Here is a 25992-nt window from a genome sequence, read left to right as displayed (position 1 = left end):
CTAGAAAGTAGCTTTTAATTAAAATATTCCAGCATTTTGGATCACCTAGTAAGGATCCTCTATCATCTATCATGGAAATTATATGGGTAAGTTTTATATGCAGGAACTGGGGCAAACTAGAGGAGATTACTGATTATACTATTAAATGTCCCAGTTTTGTGGTAATGGGTACCAAAGACTATATCCTAAAATTTCCAGGAATGGAGTATTGCATTATTAGTGAGATGTTCAAGTCCGACGTCCCAAATCTGGAGATCAAATTCTTGTTGGAGGGAAGCCACTTTTTTCAAGAACAATTCCCTCAAGAAGTGAATAAGCTTCTACTTGGCTTCCTCAATCAGCAGTTGCAGTGCTAAAACCATAAACAAACAATTTAACATCCAAGCAATGAACAATAATGGTTTTAGGAATAAAGTTGAATGGTTCTAAATGGACTATTTTTAAGTGGCAAGACTGTTGGGATCATCTATGATCTTCACTACAATGATGAACAATTACGAGGAATGAGAAATAGTAGTGCAAGGAGCATTGCCCTAGGAATTAACACCTGTTCGAGAGCTACACAAGCACAAGAATTGGTGAATGTGATTGACTAGATTTTGGGGCTCTTAGCATGTGAATGAAGGCCATTAATGTTCAAATGACAGTGAATGGAAATGAGTTCTTTTTCTCACACTTGCAGATGGATATGTGGATTTTAGATTTCAAAGTGTTGATTTTTGTGCAGAGCATTTATGATCGATTCCCATCTTGACAGTATGGAATCGTGAGGTTATGGATATCAAGAAATCTATCATCCAAAGGAGTTTGAGGTTCCTCGAGAAGCTTATGAGTTTCGTGGAGAATGAATTTTTGACTGAAATTATTGTGGTTAGAGTTGGAGATGGAGAATGCAAGAACACTACCACTAGCGAAGATGGGATTTCGCCAGCCACTAGGGTGTGATGAATTTGGTTCTTCCTCAGCTCATCAGGGACCACAGTAATCCTAATCTCTTTCTTTTTCTCATTATAATTAGTAAATACTCTATTTAAAGGTTTAAGCATGGATTTTCATCAGTCACTTTGAAAGTTTTGAAGTGTAGTTAAACAAGGATATTAAAACATTACATTCTGCTGCAAAATCTGGGATTCGATAGTAGACAGCCCAAAATTATTTTTTTGTTTTATTATTTTTAGCATGAGTTATCAGGAATTGATAGTATAGAGACATCGTTGGCTAAGTTATTGTTACAAGGGTGAGGATTGTGAATGTAATGATCTCCCCCAAAAGGCAAAGAATTTTGAGAGTTGCTTTTCTCATCTATATTCCATTCCTCTTACTTCTAGCAGTGAATTTATCTGCAAAGAATTCTTTCTTTACATGGAAAATCACCAGTTTGGTATAGTTGCTACATCAACTGCTCCAGACTAGGATGCACCCATATCTGAGGGAGCCATTGAAGGAGTTCCCTCTATAGAGAAGATAACCTTTTTTCTTGTCAGGTTGGTCTGTGGATTTTCTAACTTATATTTTGAAATTATTGTTTTTTAAATACTTTTAAGTTAAGATGGGACTGCTCATTAGTCATTATATCTTTGCTGGGTGTAATTGAACTAAAAAGTTATTTATATGCTTGTGATTGTATGGACTCAATATTGCACATTATTTAATCATGTTGAGCAGTATTTTTGGAAATGTGGGGAGGGTTCTCCGTGGAAGTAATGGTGAAGGGGCATTGAGTGAAGGACCTTTGGCTATTGGTGTTCAAGCATACCACAAGAGAGTGGTCAATCTTTATAACAGTCCATGAAACATGATCTCTTTCAACAAAAAACAATCCAGATGTAGGCGCAGGCTTGGTGGGTAATCTCTCCTGTGGAGATGTCATGAAATTGAAAATTAAAGTGAATGAGAAAACAAGTGACATGAAAAATGCTTGCTTTACCTAGAGTTTTGGTAATCAAGCTATTTATTAATTTTCTATTTATATATACAAACTGAGAAATCGGTTCTCTCATTGCTAATTGTCAATAAGTATTAAGAAAGCACAATTATATAGCCTCTTGCACAAAATTTTCATTGTGATTGGTGCCCAAGAGGAGATGAGTTAATGAAAATAAGAGGTGTAACAATGTAGGGAAAGCGCTAACTTGACAACAAAGGTGAGTGGTGCACTTGAAGTAGCTGAGGTGATACCTGATGCTTTCAATTAAGGAAGCACATATGTATTTTAGCTGCCTATTATAAAAATTATTTGGATAAGCATAAAGAAAAGAGCTTAGTGTAAATTATCACATCAACATATCCTCATCAATCCTTTGGTTTGTTGATCATGTTTTGTACCTCAAATGCATTTGACATTTTTTTATTGATCTCATGAAACAATGTTTAATGTTTGCCAGAGAAACTGCATTGGGAAATAATTTGAATGGTTTGGTTAGGTGTTTTCTCAAAGCTTCTTTCAATTTACTATACAAGTTACTTGTTTAAGAGAAATTATGTCATATTTAGTTCTTTTCAGCGTATGTGAAACCTTGTATAGCCTTTTGGTGTACTTTATGTTATTCTTCAGATATTTTCTCTACTTTTTTGATGAATGGTTGTTCTTTTGAGTCTTGCAATGAAAATAGTTTCGAATCATGCTATTTTGATGCTTGGGATAAGGAAACAAATGTTAACAATTAGAAATGTTGGAACTATTACTGTAGAATCTAGATAGATGTAAAGCTAAATGCTGTGATATTGAACACTTAAAGTGATGATTAACTCTACTGGTGAATTAAATTTTTAATTTTTTACAGGTTTGGGAAGGATGGGCAGAAGTGCGATGATTGTGGTCATTTAGCCCCACAACACTTTTGCTAGTGGAACAAGGTATAATATCATTGGTTGCCCTTTTTCCTTATGTAGGGGAAAACAAGGATTCGGGTTTATATTTTTCCTTGCCTGGACTGGGATATTCCTACAAATTCCTCCTGTTTGAACATTTTATTTTATGTTATATTTCATGTTACAGTTTGTTGCAAATCCAATAAAGAAATGGGGATACACTCATGACGGGCACAAAGCACTGATTTTGCTCAAGTACAAAGTATTGAATAACATAGTTCTAAGGCGTACACAAATTGAACGGGCAGCAGATCTTGCCCTTCCAGCTAGAACAATCAGTATTTCTTCACCTATGGCTTTAGATTGCTTTATTATAGTAGTCATATTTGTTATTTTTGTTTTCTTTAGAGGGGTTAGACAAGGTAGATTCTCATTATTTGCTGTGTCACATTCTTTTCACTACAGGCATGCATTTGATGCAAGAGAACAAGATTTCTATGAAGCTTTGTATACACAGTCAATCACAGTTCAACACGTAAGCAAACCTTTACATGAATTGATTTCAAGGGATGGATTTAGATACAATTTTTCAGTGAACTAAGTCACAAATATAAAGTTTGGCTTGTTACTTGCTTCAACTTTTTTCAATTCAATAATTCTCTTCCTATTTTTATAATTTAGTCGTAAAATCTAAATTTCACATTAGTTATCTTCTATCCAATTATTTACCTCTTGTATGTGTTTTTCCTTTCATATGCCTTGGATTGGATCTCTACTGTAGGCATTATGTTGACTTGTATAGGCATGTTTTTTGTAGGTGTAATCCAATTCCAAATTCTAGAGATGTATTTTTGATCTATTACAACTGTAGATATGTGCTATGCAAATATTTCTTGTGTTTCTAGATTTCCTATGATAGATTGGTACATCTAGTAGTCCCCTATTCATAACAATAACTAAGTATACTCATGTAACATTTTGGAATATTATGTTGTTGCTTTTATTGTTGAATATATATGTTACAATTTTTGCACTTTTAAAAAATAAATCTATAATCCCTTTTGCCAAGGTATATCAGCTTCCCTTGCTTTTCATTATAAATGGAATACCAGCAGTAGTATTGATGTCATGAGATCTATAAAATCTTATTTTATTTGGAATGTGTATTATGCTTTGTGGTTCTCTTAAATACTTAGCAAAGCAGCCCAATGAGCGACTGAATCAAAGCTCCTTGTAACAATTTAATCAAACCACCCTGACTTTGGGTTTGTTTGCCTTGTTTCTTGTTGTCTTGTTGGCTGTTATGTACCTTTTGTTAGCTGTTGATTGAATGTGCTGAGTTTAATGCTTTTCCCTTCTCTCTTTGTACAAGGGATCAAAGCCCTTCAAAAATCCCTGCTTGCCATCAAAAATAGTAGTTTGGAATAGCTCGAGTTTTCCTTAACAATCTCGAGGTAGAAAAACTAGTGGTCGTTGGAGTATGGAACAATAACAGATGAGACAGGTAAAAATCTGGGGCTTGCTCAACCAAATTGGGCAATCTGATAAACCTCAGAACAATCAGGATACCCCCACCATGTCATGGAGACACAAAGCTTTCCTTTTGAGGTTGTAGCTTTTGCTTGGAAAGCACAACATAGAAAAATCTTAGCTAAATATCCACTAAAGAAGGTAGGTATAGCTAACCTGTCGAGATGCAGCCTTGGCCAAGCTGATGAAAAAGTTACCAATTGCTTTGTTGTCAAGATTTACCTTTGCACTTAAGTGTTACAACTGGCTCTGTGCAAAGCTTAACTGGCCTATTACTCTAACAAACAATCTTCACTAATCTGAATAAGAGTTAGCTTCAAGTTTGTGATTGCCAGGAATAAAACGTGATAAAGAATTTTTTATTAAGATTTGTTTAATGTCATATGTTGATAAAGTCTATTAACCATCTAGGCTTTGCTGTTTCTATAACGGTAAATGGCTAGTATTAGAAACCAGTTTCCAAAAAAAAATCTCCTCATTGGATCAATATATGAACGAGACCTGGTCTCTACTGAACCTTCCACCTGCATATGGGGACATGGGTGTTGATTCAACATGTTAAAAAGAGCAATTTCCAAATGGATTCCTCCATAATATTTTAAAACTTGATTTTGGAAGCAATTTAGTTCAACTCTGGAGCCAAATGTATTATTAATGATTGTGTGGATACCTTGTGTTTTCTGCTTCTAAGAAACTTTTTTAGGGCAGAAGCAATGAAGCCTTAAACACAGACTTTATAATTGGCTATCAAGCTTGTTATCAAAAATGGAATTAACTTTCACCTCAAAGGAGATCCATGCTATGCTTAATGAAATTAAAAATCAGAACTCTAAGAGCTGTAAGATAGAAAAAATTTCAAGACAAGTTTGGCCTTATATGGATTCGCTCATTTCTTTTCAGTGAACCATTGCTATAGGTAGGCCAATGAGAGAACAGATTTCCTAGCAACTATTGCCACTTAGCGTAAAAATTTATTCTAGGAAATATGTCATTAAGTGGGAAGGCTGGATTATAATTTAACCATCATATATAAAGTCCCATACCTAGAAGGTATTATGAATGTATTTAGATAATCTGATTTTCAAAGCAGACCACACAAGAACCTGTTTTGAGCTACTTATGTACTTGAAAAGTAACAGTTATTTATTTTCTTAATGTTTGACAACTTTGTGAATGAAAATCTTGTTATCATCCCGCAAACACAATTCAACAAGAACTCAAAAACATGAAGAAATACATGAATTGTTGTGTCAAAAGAAAACTACTTAATGTGCAATTTCAAAATTAATTAGAAAAATTAGGTGAAAGAACCAACTAGAATGTCAAAATTCAAAAAATACCTGCCTGTTGTAAGGGCATCACCTAAACATCAATCAAGCCACCAATCAATAATGTCCAATTAACTAGTCATTGAACTATGGAATACCCTGCTCATGTTACCACGCAAGCCAAAAGAAACTGAAGATAGGAGATAATTATAACAGATAACAAGGAAGAAAGAAGACGAAAAGCACAATTTATTTGAATTTACTCGAGAATAAGCAATCACAGTTTATTTACAAAACAGTAAGAAATCAAGTTATCAAGCATAACTACAGATGGGAATGGAGAAAAATACAACAGGGAGACATGATATTGATCCTGAAAAATGAAGACCTCAAGACAGGTTTCTGGAACAACAGAAAGTTATATTTAGCAAAGTTCAAGATGTTCTCTAAAGTAATTTGTAGACGGTGTCAATGTTAACAAACATCAAATAGTATTGTAATGTAGAACAATAAAAACTTAACTTTGAACGATTTTGAGAGAAAACAACATCAATATGTAAGGTAATAATAGATGATATTCATATTACTCACTTACCTATGTCTAATAGGTTTAGTAAGAATCAACTGCTAACAGGTTGGATTTTGGTAGTTAAAGAAGATTTTACTGGTCTTATCCACAATTGCATCTTAGTCCATATTGATACGGTCAACTTTTGCTTTCCCCACATCCTGCACTTAACTAGCCATGGTAGTCTGTAGTTGTTATTCCATGCAAAAGCTAATCTGTTTAAATTTTGAAACAATAAATGTCATCAGCACAGAACATATGTAGTATTAAAACATAGACGCATCTAAGAAACATGGCAACTCTAATTCAACAAAACACCAAAAAGGCGAGAAATATGATATGAAAATAGACTACAAGATAATATATGCCACAACACGTGTTGCCTCTGAATGATGACGAAAAAATCAATACCATAATAGTCCATTTTTCTATCCAAGTCCAAATATTGCATGTGCCTGAGTAAAACTGTGGCAAATGAATTTAGAATGTGCTTTTATAATTATACTGTGTACATAGAAGTAGCTCGAAAGACTGTAAATGTAGAGCAATTCACATGGAAATACATAAAATATAATTATTGCCAACCAGAACAAGTAAAACTAACAATAGTACATCAACCTGCGCCTGCATCCTAATAAATTCATCTCAAGATTTCATATGATTAGCTTCATAATATGATTAGCTTTCATAATATTGGAATATATATTGCACAATATTTAATATTACTGCTACTACTATCACGTTTCTTAATACCATCCAGCATGACAAGAAACCAAAAATGGCATCACCTTTTTTAACAATCTTTTAACAGTAACTAACACCTTATTATATTTCTCATACTGGGGTAAACAACTTTCTGTCAGTGTGTAACAATCTTAACCTCTGGCCTGAAAACAAATTTTAACTGACATCCATATTTTCATTCAGAGGCTGCAAAAATTGTCTCTCGAGCTCAAGAATCTAGTAGCTCTAGAACCCCAATATTTTTAGATCTACTTCTCATTTATTGGAAATAGATTTGAGCAGCAGCTCTAGAGAGATAGGCTTTGGTTCACCTCATTTTAAAAATAATTATGCTTTCGTAGGGTTATAAACTTATGTGAGTCCAAAGTCTAGCCATTATTTTCTCGCTTTGTTGATAGCATGACAGAGTTTGTGTACCACTTGCCATGTTTTCAGTGACATTTTTTTTGGAGTTACTATATGTATGTAGTATGTACACACACGTATAATGCATGTATGTAAGCATATATGTATATGTATGCATGCATATATACGTATGTATGTACATATGTACTTCTTGATCTGTGTATGCATATGTGTATTTATATATGTACTTGTAAATATATGCATATAATGTTTAACAAAATGCCTCAAAAGAGATGGATATATATGGGCAAACATGCATTCATGAAAATGGAATGAACATCGAATGTTTTAAAATGACACTTGTAGACCACCTTACACTCTATGAGTTCTGCGAGTGATAAAGTTTACTGTTAATCAGTATTGTATCAATGTTACACACTGATTACATATTAATTAAGCTTGATAAACAACATGCTGATGTGAAAACAAAAAACTGAAACAAAATCAGAAATATTGTGTGATTGGCGAATGTCCAACTATGGTTTCAACAGAATTCATGTTAGTTATCAGGAAAACTGGAAGAGACCAGGTGAAGTAAAATGGTATCAGGCTATCCTTTTTCCAGATGAATATAAATAATTTTATTCAATCAAAAAATATATGGGCAGAGAACAAATATTCATAAGCGCGAGCCAGCAAATGCACTTCAAATATTAAAGCTTGAGAAATAATCATGATAAATTTAAAACTATAACATTTTGGAAAATTCACATAAGATTGTGTGTTGTTAATGAGCTGTAATCAAAATTAACATAAATTATTAAATTCATATTTTGTTAAGTTGCATTCAAGTCAATGCGTAAAATATGTTTGGGGAATTCCTTCTTATTGCTGATGGAGTGTTTGGAAGCCCATGAGAAGAGTTCATGAGACTGACCTGGAGAGGAATAATTTTGATTTGATGCGTCCAATTATGAGTTCTGATACTTGTATATTTGTGTAGGCTATACAAACATGATTTGAAGCACACCAGTGTTTTCTTCTTGTTTTTAATTTAAATATATTTTGGACTCATGCGGCATATTTAAAATAGCTTTCCATAGGTGTCTTATTTGAACCATCCTGCTTATAGTATTATGTTTACTCCTATTTTGGAGTACAAGTTTATTGTTGACTGGGACTACAGGGATGATAATCAACACCCTGTAATGACTCCCACTTTTGGGACTGTCAATAATTTCTTATACGTTATAGCTCCAGAGCTTCCAACAGTGGTAGTAACTCTAGAATCACCAGGAATGGAATCCCAAATGGAAGTAGATCGTGCCTTTCGACATGTAAGTTGAAAAAGATACGTAATGCATTTTCTTTGTTGAGGGCTTGCAGTTGAGTTTTGAAATGAACACCAAATTTGATTGTTTTGAAGGTTATGCCCAGACAATGAAGTTAGATAATGGTTGTAACATATTGTGGGTAGAATACCTACACAAGCTTCAAGTTCCTACTATTTTTTTTTTTATACCGGTGAATGTATTGTTGGAAGTAAAATTTATGTACATTTTCAATTGTTCAGCTTATTCCATGTGGTATTGTGTCAAAAAAGTGTCTTAGACACCCTGAATTAATGAGTTTACGTTGCTAGAGCCATAGGAAATCTATTCATCATGATCAGAATCTAAGTTAAACGGAGGAAGAAATTTATAAATTTATTTTTCATTTTCATCTGCCCACTTCCTCAATACTAAGCTGATGTCCTTCAATATTAACCCTGATAACTGCCAAAATCTAATCAGTTGGTGAGATTGGTAACTGTGCGTATGAAATTGGTATTGATTTTGTAGTGCATGATTCATTATTGCGATCCCAAATAGGTCACATTGTCAGATGATGCTCTACAGGAGCAAGTCCAAAGGATTTCACAAGGAGAGGTAGAAGTTTCAAGGCACCGAATCATAGACTTCTTATCATCACACACTGCCTATGAGCTACTTCCCGACTCAGGAAAGGTATATGCATGATTATGATTAGTGTTTGATTTACATGTGAATATTTGAGGAGCACACTGTCATCTCCCCTGCCTTCATGTTTGCTTTTACTATACAGTGATTTTATTACTTATAAATTTTCAGGTTTTTGTTTTGGACGTTAGTGTCCCTGTGAAACAAGCGTTATGGCCATTTGAACTAGTGCACGTAGTGGGCATTAATTATCAGCCAGTCTATAAGTGTTGATTTGTATTCCTTAAACACATTACGTTCATTTATTATTGGCTTTCTTTGAATTATAAGACATTTAGTTTTTCGTATGTGTTTAACTAAAAATAGGTTCGACAGATCTTAATATCCTCATCCAACTTCTATTCTCCAATTGCTAATAGATGTTTTCCACCTCTATTGTTCATTGTCCTCAAATGATAACAAACATGACACATATGACTACAAATCATCTAGGAATAGTGGGCAATACATTATAGGATCCTGATGGATTGTTCAAAATGTTGATCCTGATGGTATCTATAGACCATTCAATTGAACTATGTATTTGTTGAAGCCTTCCTCCAGGAGGAGGATTCAGTTGAACTATTTGTCTAGGATTCCACATTTTGCATGCATGTCTACCTATTAGAACTTGAGTTGTAGTATCCAGTCTAAGTATTTCAAATGCTTGTACCATAAATTTTTATCCATTCAATTACATGTCATGTGTTTTTGCAGGGATCCAGACTTGTTTAAGCCTTCATCAGGAGAACATGTTCATTTCAAAGGATCAAATGCCTACAATGTTCACATTTCAGGTATCAGTTATGATTTCTTTCTACTCTCTTTTACATTGATTAATGATATAAATCATTTTTAGGATTGATATGGTTTACATTTTTGTTTTAGGAAGACTTTTGTATCAACATTTCAGATGATGTTTCATAATCTATCTTCTACATTAACTAAGATCACATATCAATTAAGCCTCTATAGTTTCTTTTCATCTAGAGACAATTCTAACACTTTGTGAACATTATGTTATGGTAGAAGAAAACATCAAGGACACTCTTGGCATCATCTGCAAGGAGCCATGGGGACAATTCAAAGCAATATGCTTCTCCAAGTAAAAATAAAGAAGCCAGTAAAAGAAATGAAACTTCCTTCCAAGGGGCCAAAACACCTTCCACTCCACGTGAATCACACAACTTCTCAAAATCAAGGTCTTCCACATACCAGTCAAATGAAACTGATCTCTCTGACCTTGTTGATATGGACTATGGTAAAGTGTATGATATGTAAGTGCATGATGGAATAGAGCAAAGCTAGAGCACCATTATAACTTATAATATAGAGGGATGGTGATAGTAGTTAGTTGGAGGTCGGTTTCAACATTCCATCCATCCCTTTTTGGGTACATGATGATAATTTTATTTGGTGGTTGTTGTTGAGAAACATAATAGTTCTATTCACATTATATATCAAGTAAATAAATGGCTTGACATTACTTAAACTTTTCATGCTATCCATTTCTTTATATAATCAAAAGGCTTGAAATGTGGCAAAACGTTCACCATTAAATGGGGACAATCCCTGTGGAAATTAACTGAACTTAGTTGAATTGTGCAATAATAAGTCATGTTATGTGTACCCCATATGTTCAAAATATGAAAATAATTCCTTTTATCATATTTTTAATCTTTTGGTGGGCCTTGTCAGCCATGGACTGCCTTCATACAATGTACATGATTTGTCTCAATCATATAACTAATTATATATTCTTCATGTTAGTTACTGTCAGTGTTTTTCAGGCATTCTATAAAATAGTTTATATGCCTTACATATGATATGACATTTTGCATGCATCCTGCACTCTCTCTCATCCGGTTGATGGTGGATTACGCAGAGTGATCTGAAACCATGATGCTAAAAAACACACAATCAAATCCAAAATGAACTTGCACTACAAATGGATTGTGGAAATCTGATATTGGTAAAATTGCATGCATGTCTACCAGGACAATCACAACTTAAACATATATTTGTCCTGGTAGACATGCATGCAAAATTAACAATATCAGATTTCCACAATCCATTTGTAGTGCAAGTTCATTTTGTATTTGATTGTGTGTGTTTTTTAGAATCATGGTTTTAGATCACTCTGCGTAATCCACCATCAGCCAGATGAGAGAGTGTAGGATGCATGCAAAATGTCATATCCTAGGCAAGGCATGTGAACTGTTTTATAGAATGCCTGAAAAAAATTTACACCTAGCTGTTGGTGGAAATTTCCACCTTCATTGGTCAAAATTTCCACCAACGCCTAGGTTTTTTTCTACCTTTGTTGGTGGAAATTTCCACCAACGCTTAAATTTTTTTTCTACCTTTGTTGGTCAAAATTTCCACCTTCATTGGTCAAAATTTCCACCAACGCCTAAATTTTTTCTACCTTTGTTGGTCAAAATTTCCACCTTCATTGGTCGAAATTTCCATCAACGCCCAAATTTTTTTCTACCTTTGTTGATCGAAATTTTGACCTTCATTGGTCAAAATTTTGACCAATTTCTGATTGAACTTAAACAATGGCTTTGGAAGGTTTTCGACCAATAGATTGGTCAAAATTTTGACCAACCAGTGAGTTGGTCAAAATTTCAACAGGAAAAATATCGACCAATGGGTTGGTCAAATTTGGTTGAAATTTGGTCGAAATTTGGGTCAAAAATTCGACCAATAAAGGTCAAAAAATGAAACCAAATGTACTAGTGTATCCCTTACATTAATTACTTGAAGAGCCACAAGTCGACCTCCAACAAAAATTAAATACCAAATGCCTTTGAAAGCTTACAATTCTTATTAAACACATCAAAAATAATTACCCAAGACCCAAATAGGTCCTCTCAACTCGACAAAAATCCTTTAATCATGTAGGATAGCCAATTACCCTAGATTGCTCTTGCATCAGTCTTTGATGTAATTTGTTGATGGTACTTGAGTCTTGCAATTCTTGCTTAAATGTCAAACTTGTGACACTTGGAACATGCATTGTTAGGTGCATAATTCTACCTTTGATTCATCTAGTAGGGTTTTGCCTATGATATGCATTCATATGATCTATGCCTATACTTCTAACAGTTATAACAATATCCTTCAAATCTAGTTGTGGTAGGTGCCTTCCTCATTCTTGACCTACACTCATGTATTTGATGTCCTTGTTTATTTTAGCAAAAATAATAACCATTGAATTTGGGTTTAGGATTTTGCATACCATGTTTACTTCAGTAGATGTTTGTAGTATGACCAAGTTTTCCACAATGATAGCATGTTGGTTTTCCCTTTGACTCTGCATTCCTTAATTATCAATTCCTAGATGATTCTCCTTGCTCAATGCATGAATGTCCTGAGCCATCAGTATTGCCAGATGACTTCATAAGTTCTTCAAAGTATTTCATTGCTTCCTTTGGTTTATTAAATCTTTTCATAAATTCTTTCTCATTTTTCGGTTCATTCTTCATTATGTCCTTCTGTGATATGAGAATTCTTATTTCCACATTCTTTTGATTTAATTCCTAATTTGCAAGCATCAGTTAATTCATCATGTCCAGTTAAGTATTTGTGAGCTTTTACACATATGATATCCTTTCTTCAAGTCTAATAGCCATTACCCTTTTGTCTTCCTCAGCCATAACCTTGTCTTCTTCAACTTTCTTCTTTTGCTCAGTCACTTCACATAGTCTTACTAATTGGATTTCATGTTCCCTTTTCAGTCCTCTTGTTTCTTCATTTAGGAGTTTGATCTTTTTAAATAGATCTGTAGATGCTTTGTCGTTTGGGTTTATTGGTTCAAACAGTCCTTTAGTCTCAACTTCTTCATTGGAAAATTGTTTATCTTGGATAGCCAATTCCTTTCTCCTTTTTAGGGATTTCTTTAGATATTGTCTTGCTTTCTCAATTTTTTGAAGTATGAGTTGGATGTCAATGACCCAATTGTCAATAAACTTGTCCAATTTATAAGCCTCCATCTCCAAGATCTAATCTCCAAGTGATTAAGCTTCTCCAAGAGAATCAATGCTCTGATACTGATTATTGATAGATGGAAGTATAAATAGGACAAGAAGATACTCAAAGGAAGGTTGGGGGGGGGGGGGGGTTGTGAATCAAAATCTTAAACACTTAAACTTTTCTACAAGCCATCCACACATTCACCAATTATCTTATGCATGTAAAACTTGTAAAAATAAACTTGATATAACATGTAGATCTAATCTATCACATGCATGAAAATAAAAACATAACACAATATTTGTTACCCAAAAATCCTCCAAGCTGAAGGTAAAACTGGTGTGGGGATGACACCCACAAATCTTCACTACTGCAGTAATAAAGTTAACCTATTAGGGTTATAATGTTTGACTATAATATATGATCTAACCTGTGAAAGGTCTAAACTATTAGAAGCTTTTGAATCTATTAGATCTCACCTTGTTAGAGGATTTAACACTTATAATAAAGTAAGAACTCTATTAGGAGATTTACAAAGATCTACTAAGACCACTTTGTTAAGAGATTTACCTTGATTAAAGTTGACTAGAACTAACTCAATACCTTACTCTCAGTTTGCTTTGTAAGCTAATTTCAAGTCTTCTCTTTGCAAACTAATCCTCTCTTTTGATCTGATAAAGCTTTTCTTTCCTTTTCACCACATTGATTAGGTCACTTGTTCTGCTAGAGATAACATAACACTTCTACTTGACTTCTGATCTTATCTTGATCCTTCACTTCACCATTCACATATTACTCATTGTCTATTACACTATTTGCATCTTTCTTCTCATCACCACCTTATCTAGGTTAAAATCTTCTCTATTTAAAGAGTTCCATAAAGAGGTTTCCAGATGCTTCCATATTTTGCCTCTTCATCTAAGTCGTTGATCACACATTGTAGGGATCTATGATCCACATCATAAATGCATAAAAGTTTGTATAAAAACCTCTACAAATATTAAACTTCCTTCAATGTTGACTTGAAAATGTTTTAACTCAAAGTTTGTATCATTTCTAACTTGTATGTAAACTCTGCATTTCTTAGCACTTACTGCCTTTGATACTTGGTATTTTGTTGATGCTCAGTATATATTGTGCTTAGCACTTACTATGTAAATAAGCACTTATATGCTTGAACTGCTCGGTAGGTGTTGAATTCGGCCTATATAGAAAATATTTGATGGCTCCTATAGAGCTCGATATGTACAAGTTTATATACATGACTTGATCTATATAGAGTAGCTTGGTCACAATTATGACTATCTAACTCTGCCTAGTAAATGACTAAATGTTTGACATTAATAGACAACAATAGCTAGAGATACCATTAGATAGTATTTAAAAGCTATAGTTAAGAGCACATAAAGAACTTAGGTTATATGTGAGCATGAGAAAGAAATTTATCCTACTAGATGTAGTATCGACATTTTGAGTTATGTGTACATGAACAATTAATGAGGATAAAATTTTTCTAGGATTTAAGTGTTAAGATCAATCAATTTACGCACCATTTGATCATTTGGAGCTAGGAGAAACTTGTGAGAGCGATTTAAAGATGATTTGGAGCAACTTGGAAGTGAATTCAAGCAAATATCTATCAAGCCCTAATTTCACAATTTCAATGTATTTAATCCATCATTGAGGTTGATTTCCAAAATTAATTTAAGTTAAAGAATGGATTGTTTATAATTTCATTTCATTATGGAGAAAACAAGGTATATATTCAAAACAAACCATATAGAAAATTTGGAAGATGACCCTATTAGGGCATTTTTTCAAATTTCAGACAGAGTGTTAATTATGGAAGATGTTAGATCTTACATTCACTGCAAGTTAAAAACCATAGGAGACTCTGACATAATGAGTGAATTTGATAAAGTTTATAAACAAGATATGTCTCTTAATGAAGGTTTTGAGCGCCTAGGGCAACTCAATGTTGCATAGTTTATATTTCACCATGAATTTGATAATGAAGAGTGGAAAAGGATTATCCTAAGCCATATACATAACAATAATTTCTAGATTGGAAGTGAACCTATCAAAATTATGACTAACCTAATTCATAAAATGACAAGTTTGAGCAACAAATACATAATACTAGTCAATGAAAAGAATGTGAAAAAGATTGTACAGAAAAACATACAAAAATATTGGAATGGAAGAGGAATGTTGATGACCAAGATTAGACAAGATGATGTGAGGTTTATAAAAAAAAAATTGGCATATAAAATTAATTCTAGTTCTAGAGACGATGAAGTATCAGTTGGATTAATTAATGCAGCTTACAAGATGTGCGTGGAGAGAAAAGAAGTAAACCTTTGTGAGATTTTGAGACAACAACTAGTTGACAACTTGGAAAGGATAAAGATGAACAAGTATACTACTTTCAAATTTGAGTCACTAATCACCTATCTATCTTTCATGTTTTGAAAATATTTACCAACATGCCTTAATCATAATGGAAATATGACAACTGTACCATGGAGTTAGTACATAAAAAACATTAGAAGAGTACATGACTAGCAACATAAAAAGAATTACGAAATACTTTCAGTCTGAGATGAAGAGGAGAATGAGGATACTTAAATCATTTGTAGAAAAAAATAAGGAAGACATGCTTCATGATGGAGACAGACAAAACATGCATGGAAGTTGTTGAACCAAGAGTTATGTTTGTAGAGCCACTAGGATATGAAGTAACATAAGTCATGATAGAAGGATATGCAAAAGAGATTTTGGACTATGATATTGATGACAATAGTGATAGATGGGTAACATCAAAAGAGAGATAGGAAGAAACACAACAGCTACAAATGTATAAAGCAACAAAGAAGAAAGTTGAGAGTATAGTAAAGAAAATGCTTAAGGACACTCACATGACTAAGGAAGAGTATGTTGAAGTTAAACAAACAACAAAAAAAGACGAGAGTAAGTGGGAAAAGAAACATTTCATTAGTTCAGCCATTTCCAGTATCACCTTCTACAAGTTTACTACTATCTATAGTTATTCCACCATTACTAGCCACACTTGCAACACATTTAGCTACTAAAGACCAACTTGTAGTTGAAGAAGAAGAAGGAGAAGTTACATTAGTTAGTGAACAATGAAAACTTGTACTAGCCATAAGGAGGTCAACAAGGACAACTCCATCAGTCACATTAGCACTTGTAAAGCAAGACAAAGAGGAGGAACAAACTTCTAAAAGGTCAAAGAGGATCAAGGAAATTGCAAGCGGGCCTGAACCTAAGAAGATACCTAGAGTATTAATGACTTATGTTGGAAAGAAGATATAAGAATAGGAAAAGGAAGAGGTACCTACAAAGAAGATGAGAAGTGAGGTCTCACCTCCATAAGATAAACCATATAATATAACATAGGAAAAGCCACAACAAATTCAAAAGAAGAAGAGCTGGAAGCCAAAGATAGGAAAGATGAATCAAATGATTATCAAGGATGAAAATTTAACATAATTAAATAAATATTATGATTTGTATGATCATTTATAGAAAAGATAAGAAGAAAGTGTAATGATTAGATAAATTATAGATTTTAAGCAACATTTCATGCATGTTCATGTAAACATGCTAAATGAATTGTATGAGAGTTCAAGGTCAAGAAAAAGATAGAAAATGAAGAGGAAGAGAAGATAAGAGTGAATGTCTATAAAAAACTTTGTATTTTTGAAAATACAATTCAACTCAAAGATACTAATGTCATGTCCCCTTTTCAAATAATTAAAAATAATAATCTTTGCTAAGGCAAGCAGGCTCAAAAAGGTGAAGTTTCGGCAAAAGGGGCTAATCTTTGGAAACCAATGGACTAATAAATAAAAATTATTATTAAAATATGTTTTATTAACCCCTCTTGGATGTGAGTTAGGGTTATGCCCTCTTTTAAGGGATTTGGAGGCATTTTGGGCTGATTCTAGAACTTGATTTTCGCTTATTGCTTTGTTGTTCTTCAGAGGCTGCTAAACCTGTGGAGGAGACCCAAGGACGAGAGTTTGCAGGTTTCCAGGAAGGCTAAGGATGGGAGTTTGAATCCATTCCATGTGCAAGCTCATGCAAAGTTTTTCCTTGTGCTGAACAATGCAAATTTGTGGATTTTCGGATATATTAATAATATGTGAAGCTGTGAAGTTGTTGGCACTATTTCGGGCATACCCAATTTGGGGTTTATTGAGAAATTGGGGGATCTTTGAAATATTGGTTGTTTGATTTTAAAAATCTGATTAGAGGCTTGAAATATCATATAAAATTAGAGGAAGGGACATTTTAGTGGTATTAGAGCTATGATCTTGCCAGCCTGAGGGTTTGTAGAAGTTTGCATGCAACCAAGTGAAAGAGAAAAGAGATATTTGCAGTGAGAAAAGAATTAAAAAAATTTGATCAAACCTCCAGTTAAAAGTAAAAGTACAAAATCCAAGGAAGGAAAAAGTATGGTTGATCAAGATGAGATGGCAAAGAAATTTTTCCAAGACATCCAAAATACTCAAAAGCAAACAGTGGATAGTTTGGCAAAAACTAGAGAGGCTTTGCGGATATTGACAGAAAAATTGCAAGGAGTTGCATCTATTAATGAGAAAGGGAGCACTTCAGAGGAGCCAAGAAATCTGAAACCCACACCCTCTAAATCAACAAAAACTATTTTCCTTCCTTTAGATGAGCCATCGGGACCAAATCCAGCCCTTAATCCTGTGGAAGAGGTTACAGGTAACTTGATTGCATTAAGAGCTACTTACAATGGCTTAGATGATGACTTTCGTAGTTTAGTTCCTTTTAGAGAATATGTGGATATGATGAACACTTTAATGCCAAACAAAGAGTACAGGAGGGAGCATGACATAAGTGGAAGAGAGCTCAAAAATAAAATAAGCAAGTTTACAGCACCTACTTTTGATGGAACAAATAAAATTTCAGCTAGAGCATAGCTACAAAAATTATAGACCTTCTTCACACTTAACCCCATGAAGGAGAGTGATGCTGTTCAATTTGCAAGTCTACACTTGGAAGATGCAGCCTATGATTGGTGGTATCATGGAATGACTACTCAAGGTCATGATCAGGTAACTACATTTGATGATTTCAGTCAAAGAGTGATAGATAGATTTGACCTCAAGGATGATGAAGAGTACTTTAAAGAATTGTCAAAGTTGAAGCAAACCAAATCAGTTAATGAGTACATAGAAGAGTTTCAAAAAGTGGCTATTATGGTACCTGATATGAGTGAAAAGAGGATTTTTTATCTTTTTCTTGATGGTTTGGAAGATTCTGTTAAGGGTTTGGTTAAGGCTTTCTCACCCTCAACCTTACAGGAAGCTATCAAAAGAAGCTTGCAACTTGAAACTTGTGTGCCTATGAAACCAGTCACTAATCAAAAACCCCCAAATCTTGGGCAACATAAGGGGAATTTTCACAAAAAAGAAGGTAGATGAAGAGACTAGGAGTGAACTACGAAGGAAAAAGCTTTGTTTCACTTGTAGAGAACCATGGGTTCCAAGACACAAATGTTTGGGGAAAGGTCAAGTGCACTATATTGAAGTTGCTTTAGAATCTAATTCAGATGAGCATGAGGAATTTCATGACACTAAGGAGAAGGAAGAAGAAGAGAAAGAAAAAGAAATCAGCAAGGATGGCACTTTAGCAACATTATCAGGAGTCCCAAGATACCATCCCTTTCGAATTTGAGGGGTACTAGCAGGAAAAAGGTTGACAGTTCTTTTTGATAGTGGGGCAACTCACAATTTTATTGATGAGGGATTTGTCATGAAAAGAGGGCTTAAAGCAGAAGATTTTGAGGGATTCAATGTTACTGTAGCTGATGGATTCACTATGCCTTGCACACGGGTGGTGAAACAACTCAAGATGACCTTAGGAGATTATGAGTTATGTGATGACTTCTATGTGGTTGGCATTGGGGAGACAGATCGTGTATTGGGTGTTCAATGGTTGCACTCTATTGGAGGCTATTACATGAACTATCAAACTATGGAGTTTAAATTTCATTCCAATGGGAAAGAAGTCTTATTGAGAGGCTTACCGAATGGAGCACCTAAGGCAATCTCTGCAAAGAGGATGGAGAGGACTTTTCGAAGAGGACAAGTAGCATGGGCAACAGGAGTCATAATCCATCCAACAAGCTCTCCAACGAATCAAGGTAATTTCCATTTTGAAATTCAAAATATTCTTGATAAGCATAGTATAGTTTTCAATGACTTGCCTCCAGGATTACCACCAGATAGAGGTTTTGAGCATGTTATAGAGTTAGAACAGGGTGCCAAACCAGTTATAACAACCCCATACCGCCATCCAAGAGGTTATAAGAGGAAGAAATTGAAAAAACTATTAAAGAACTCCTGGACATGGGATTCATAAGGCCTAGCTCTAGTCCATTTGCATCATCTGTGGTACTTGTCAAGAAAAAGGATGGTACAATGAGAATATGTATAGACTACAGGGTTCTAAACAAGAAGACCATAAAAAATAGGTATCCCATACCACGCATAGATGAACTCATTGATGAGTTACACGGTGTTGTATACTTCTCAAAAATTGACTTAAGATCAGGGTACCATCAAATCCAAATGAGGAGTGAAGATGTGGAAAAGACTACTTTCAGATGTCACCATGGGCACTTTGAATTTCTTGTTATGCCATTTGGCCTCACTAATGCACCTGCAACATTCCAATCTTGTATGAATAAGGTATTCAGCCAGCATCTTCGAAAATTTGTTTTGGTATTTTTTGATGATATCTTAATTTACAGTAAAACATGGGAAGAGCATCTAAAGCACATAGACACTGTTTTGGGAATCTTGGAGCAGAAATCCTTCTATGCTAAGCTATCTAAATGTGAGTTTGGTTTGACAGAGATCCCATATTTGGGACATATTATAAGTTCTAAAGGATTACAGGTTGATCAACAAAAAATTCAGGCAATTTTGGATTGGCCTCCACCCACTAATCTTACACAATTGAGAGGTTTCTTTGGGTTGTGTAGCTACTATAGGAGATTTGCCAAGGGATTTTCTCAACTTGCTGCCCCCTTGACTGATTTGACAAAGAAAGGAGCTTTTGTTTGGACAGAAGAGGCACAAAAAACATTTGATAAGCTTAAGGAGGTAATGAGTTCATGCCCTGTGCTTGCAATTCCAGATTTCTCTTCACCTTTTGTTGTTGAATGTGATGCTTCTGGAGAAGGTATAGGGGATGTCCTAGCTCAAATGGGACATCCAATAGCATTTGAGAGTAGAAAATTAAATCAATTAGAGAAAGGTTACTCCATCTATGATAAGGAAATGTTGGCAATCATGCATGCACTTCATAAGTTTAGACAATATTTGGTATGTGGGAGATTCATTGTAAAGACAGACCATAATAGCCTCAGGTTCTTCTTGAACCAAAGGGATTTGAATGATCGTCAACAAAAATGGGTAAGAAAATTGAAAGATTATGATTTTGATATTGAATACATGAAAGGAAAGAATAATGTGGTTGTTGATGCTCTCTCAAGAAAGCCCACTTTGTGTTCCTTAACATCTATCTCTGATGATTGGAAAGTCTCCATAATTTTAGAGTATGCTAAAGATTCCTTTGCCACCAAGATTTTGGATAAGTTAGTGGATGATAACAGGTACAAGGTTTTTGATGAATTGATTTATTACAAGAACAGGATCTTCTTAGTGTCAGGATCAAAAACTAAGGAGAGGATATTGAGGGCCTTTCATGACACACCTTTGGCTGGTCATCAGGGATACTTCAAGTCATACAGGAAAATTCAAGAGTTGTTTTCATGGAAGGGTATGAAGGAGGATGTCCTTAAACACATTAAGGAATGTATGGTATGCCAACAAAGCAAGAGTGAGCAAAATTTTCCTGTAGGGTTGTTGCAGCCACTTCCTATTCCTGAACAAAAATGGGAAAGTATTTCCATGGACTTCATCACTGGGTTGCCCAAGGTTCAAGTTAAGTATTGCATATATGTGGTGGTAGATAGACTAACTAAGTATGCACATTTCTTTCCTATCACATCTGATTTCAAGGCATCACAAGTAGCCGAATTGTTCTTCAAGGAAATTTTTAGATTACATGGCTTGCCTAGAAACATTGTCAGTGACTGGGACAGTAGATTCCTCAGCTCTTTTTGGAAGGAGCTCTTTCATTTGGCAAGAACTAAACTCACTCCCAGTACTAGGTATCACCCTTAAATAGATGGACAAACAGAGATAGTTAATAAATGGATAGAGGGATATTTGAGGAACTATGTTTCAAATCAACAACATGCAGGGGTGAAATGGTTGCACTTGGGGGAGTATTGTTACAATACATCTCATCACATGTCTATTGGTATGCCTCCTTTTCATGCTCTTTATGGTTATGATGCCCTTTCCTTTGTTGATCTAGTACTTTCAGATAGCAGAGTACCTGCAGCAAGTGATTTCATCAAGCAAAGCCGAGACATAATAAGGTCCCTCAAGGATAATCTACAACATGCACAGAACCAACAGAAGTTGTATGCTCATAGGAAAAGGACTGAAAGATCTTTTGACATGGGAGATTTGGTATTTGTTAGGTTGCAGCCATATAAGCAAAGCACCTTGAAGAGGAGTGGGGCAGAGAAACTCAAGCCAAGGTTCTATGGGCCTTATAAAATCATCAAGAAGGTAGGAGAGGTAGCTTATGAATTGGAGCTCCCACCAAACAACAAAATACATAATATTTTCCATGCATCTTGCCTGAAGAAGGTTCTAGGCCAGCAAACCATAGTATCTATAGAATTACCACCTCTTGATGATGAAGGAAAATTAGTTTTGATACCAGAAGAGATTTTGGATACAAGAGAGAAAAGATTGAGAAATAGGAGCATCATAGAGCATTTGGTCAAATGGAAAGGATTACCATTGGAGGATGCAACTTGGGAAGTAGCACACATTCTTGAGAATTCCAACCTTCATTTCTTGAGGACAAGCAATATTTGGGAGGGGAGGACTTGTCATGTCCCCTTTTCAAATAATTAAAAATAATAATCTTTGCTAAGGCAGGCAGGCTAAAAAAGGTGAAGTTTCGGCAAAAGGGGCTAATCTTTGGAAACCAATGGACTAATAAATAAAAATTATTATTAAAATATGTTTTATTAACCCCTCTTGGACATGAGTTAGGGTTATGCCTTCTTTTAAGGGATTTGGAGGCATTTTGGGCTGATTCCAGAACTTGATTTTCGCTTATTGCTTTGTTGTTCTTCAAAGGCTGCCAAACCTGTGGAGAAGGAGACCCAAGGACGGGAGTTTTCAGGTTTCCAGGAAGGCTAAGGATGGGATTTTGAAGCCATTCCATGTGCAAGCTCATGTAGAGTTTGCCCTTGTGCTGAACAGTGCAAATTTGTGAGTTTTCGGATCTATTAATAATATGTGAAGCTGTGAAGTTTTTGGCACTATTTCGGGCATACCCAATTTGGGGTTTATTGAGAAATTGTGGGATCTTTGAAATATTGGTTGTTTGATTTTAAAAATCTGATTAGAGGCTTGAAATATCATATAAAGTCAGAGGAAGGGACATTTTAACTAAGAAAATATTAGAGCCCCTATTGAGAAAGCATACAAGAGCTATACAAATTATGGGAGGCCTATATGAGGAGGTAACAAAAGAAATAGAGGAAGCAATTGTGGAAGTAATGAATGAACTTGCTACATCAATGGATCAACCACAAAATATCCCAGTTATGGGTGCTAAAGTTAATGATGTACCACAACATGATCATAGGGGGAGAAATAGTAACTTTTGACACCAGTGAGGAACTCTTTGCTAGTACTTTGATAACTCATTTGCAAATAAACAAGAATTTGATATTGGAAATTTAATAAGTGACTATGTTGTAATTTACTCTGACAATGAGGAAGACATGGATATGAGAATTGCACAAGTAAGTTTGCCAGTACTAGCACCAACTGTTGGAAGTGTGCACACTAGTTCAACACCCCAGAAAAAAATGGAAGTAAAGAAGAAAGAAGATGAGCAAAAGAGATAGAATCAGATGGATATACATCCATCTCAAACATCAATTGAATAGAGACCTCAATAGGAAAATGAAGCCAATAAGGAAAAAAGATAATAGTATTGCAAACCCCTCCTAGGACAACAGAGTTGCACCCATAAGTACTTCAAAATCTCCTTTTGAAGAACTTTTCTAATATTATCCATAGGACATAGTGAATATTTTTGGGGGAAGCACATACATATAAAAGTATATCAAGTTATCAACATTCTCAATTGGAAAGATTGCTAAAGAATCAGGAAAGTTAAGCAAGAATGCACAAAAACTATTAGAGCTTTCCATTGAGAAATTGTAGAGAACTTTGCCTTGATCAATACAAATAAATGAGAAAAACATTGAGAAGAGGATCGAGAAGGTCATAGAGGCATTTCATAATCACTTCTCTATACTTGAAGAGGTAGAAAATCTAAAATCAAATACAAAGCATGATGCAACTTGTTTATCATAGTTTGTGGTAATATCAGAAATGATCTTACTACATTAGACATACAGATCAAAGAATTAAGAAGTGCACAATTAGAAGGAAAGGACCTGTATGCAATGTGTTCTCTTGTACACAAGTACCCAAAGAGATCTCTGAGAGAAATAAAGAAACATCTAATGAGTTGGAGAAAGTTGTTAATGAGCTCAGAGACCCTAAGGCAAATATCCTAGATGTTTAATAAAAGAACAGTAAGGTAAATGATGAAATGATCATTTTTGAGCTGGAGAAAGAAATAATTCTAAAAGGATTTTCATTACTAAGGGAACATTTCACATTGAAGATTGATATTCTGAAGGAACAGTTGGATATCTATCTAAAAGCAAAAGAATGATATACAAAAATTTCTTTTTGAGATCTTAAAGTAGCAGAGGTAGCACCTTATGGATTGTGTGCCTTGCTAAACGTAAATGATGTACTAAAATATGCATGGGACAAGGAATTCACTAGCCTGAGGAAATATTGTGTAGATTGCATCACTCTTTTATCCCAATGACTCATCTTGAAGACATCAAGATAGAAGAATAATTTTGATATGTGTGTGTATGTATATGTATATATACATATACATATATACATATAGATATGCATACATATACACACACATATATATACACATATACACATATACATACATAGATACATATGTGTGTGTGTGTGTGTGTATCTTTCTGTTTACTCCCCTTTGTCATTGATGTCAAAGGGGGAGAGAGAGTACTTGTATGGAAAATGTTAATGTATTGATGTAAAGGGAGATATAAGTTAGAATATAAATTAAGGCGGAGTAATATATGTAGAATATGGTAATGAATAAAGATAATCCACACTTTTGAATCTTTTTGTTGGCCATGAGAATTATTTTACAACTTTGAAGTTTTGCAATTTTGTAAATTAGCCAATTTTTCCACATATTTCCATCAATGCCAAATTGGGCTATTGTTAAAAATTTGGATAAGGAGATGTGTTAGGCTTTTTATTTATGGAAAAATATACCTTGTATGAAGAGGGAAAAATATATTATGAAGTTTTGCGAGCTAAGACTTAGAAACAATTACATGACTAAAAAAACATAACATAGTAAGAGCAAATTAAAGCCGTTTTGGTTAAGGTATTATTTTGGTTTACCAAAACAATGACTTAACAATTTTGAAATGACATCCTAGATGTTAAGCCACACGTGGAAAAAGTTAATTCAAAAGAGTTAGAAAAGTATCAAGCAACAAAGCCAATAGGATGAAATATTTTGGTATAAAGAAATAACTTTTTATTTAGCAAAGTGTGGCATTGTAATGTAATGTTATAATGTTTGAATGTGCACTATCTATGAACAGTATTGTTATGAATTTAACTCTAGTACAGAGAAGTACAATTACATGATCATTTTTTAAGACATACCTACAAGGATGGATCAGATATTGGAGATATCAACACTGTGCAAAATATATTTGTATCTATCTTTTTTATAACATTGTAAATATATTATTCCTTGTTTGAGCAATGAGCTCTTCTTTCATACTTTTGTATTATAATACAAAATCCTAATAGATTTGAGGATTCTAACAAGGCCTGGTCCTCTAACAAGGACATATACACTATACAGGTGTAATAGACTCCTAACTATTGATATCTCTAGTTTTGTTGTCTATTAGTGTCAAACACTTAGTCATATATAAGGCAAAGTTGGTTGATCGTCACTACGATCGAGTTACTCTATACAAGTCGAGTCATGCATTTGTAAAGACTTGTAAATAATATTGTATATGTTGAGCTTTATAGGAGCCGAACAAGTCTTTGGTCATCAAGTATTCCTATGCAAGTCAAGTTTAGTAAATTCCAATAGAATAGAGAAAATGGATGTTGATTCATATAGAAGGTGCCAAGTTAGTTGAGCCTAAGTATCACCAAGAAGAAGAATTATGATCGAGAATCAAAGATAGTATGTGTTGAGTAACACAGTGTGAACAAGAATGTCTAAAATGGCATAAACTTTGAGGTAAAACATTTTGAGCTAACATGTAAATAACATTTAATGATCATAGAGTTTGTTGAAAAGGTTGTTACGCATCTTGACATGGATCATTGATTCCTATGAAGGAGGGACAACCAATCATATGAAGTGGCTAAAAATGAAACAGCCAGATCATTGATGTAGAAGACTCTACAAATGTCTTTATAAG

General features: G+C 34.3%; 1 pseudogene; it reads left to right on the top strand.

Annotated features, from left to right (window-relative positions):
* LOC149553933 (uncharacterized) overlaps positions 1-25992 on the top strand; it is a 37931-nt pseudogene that overhangs the window by 1013 nt on the left and 10926 nt on the right.

Source organism: Cupressus sempervirens, chromosome 6 (assembly GCF_028749045.1).
Source record: "Cupressus sempervirens isolate cs-2001-9-10 chromosome 6, ASM2874904v1, whole genome shotgun sequence".
Taxonomy (NCBI): domain Eukaryota; kingdom Viridiplantae; phylum Streptophyta; class Pinopsida; order Cupressales; family Cupressaceae; genus Cupressus; species Cupressus sempervirens.
Note: the sequence above shows the minus strand (reverse complement) of the source record. Positions and strands in the feature narration are given on the sequence as shown.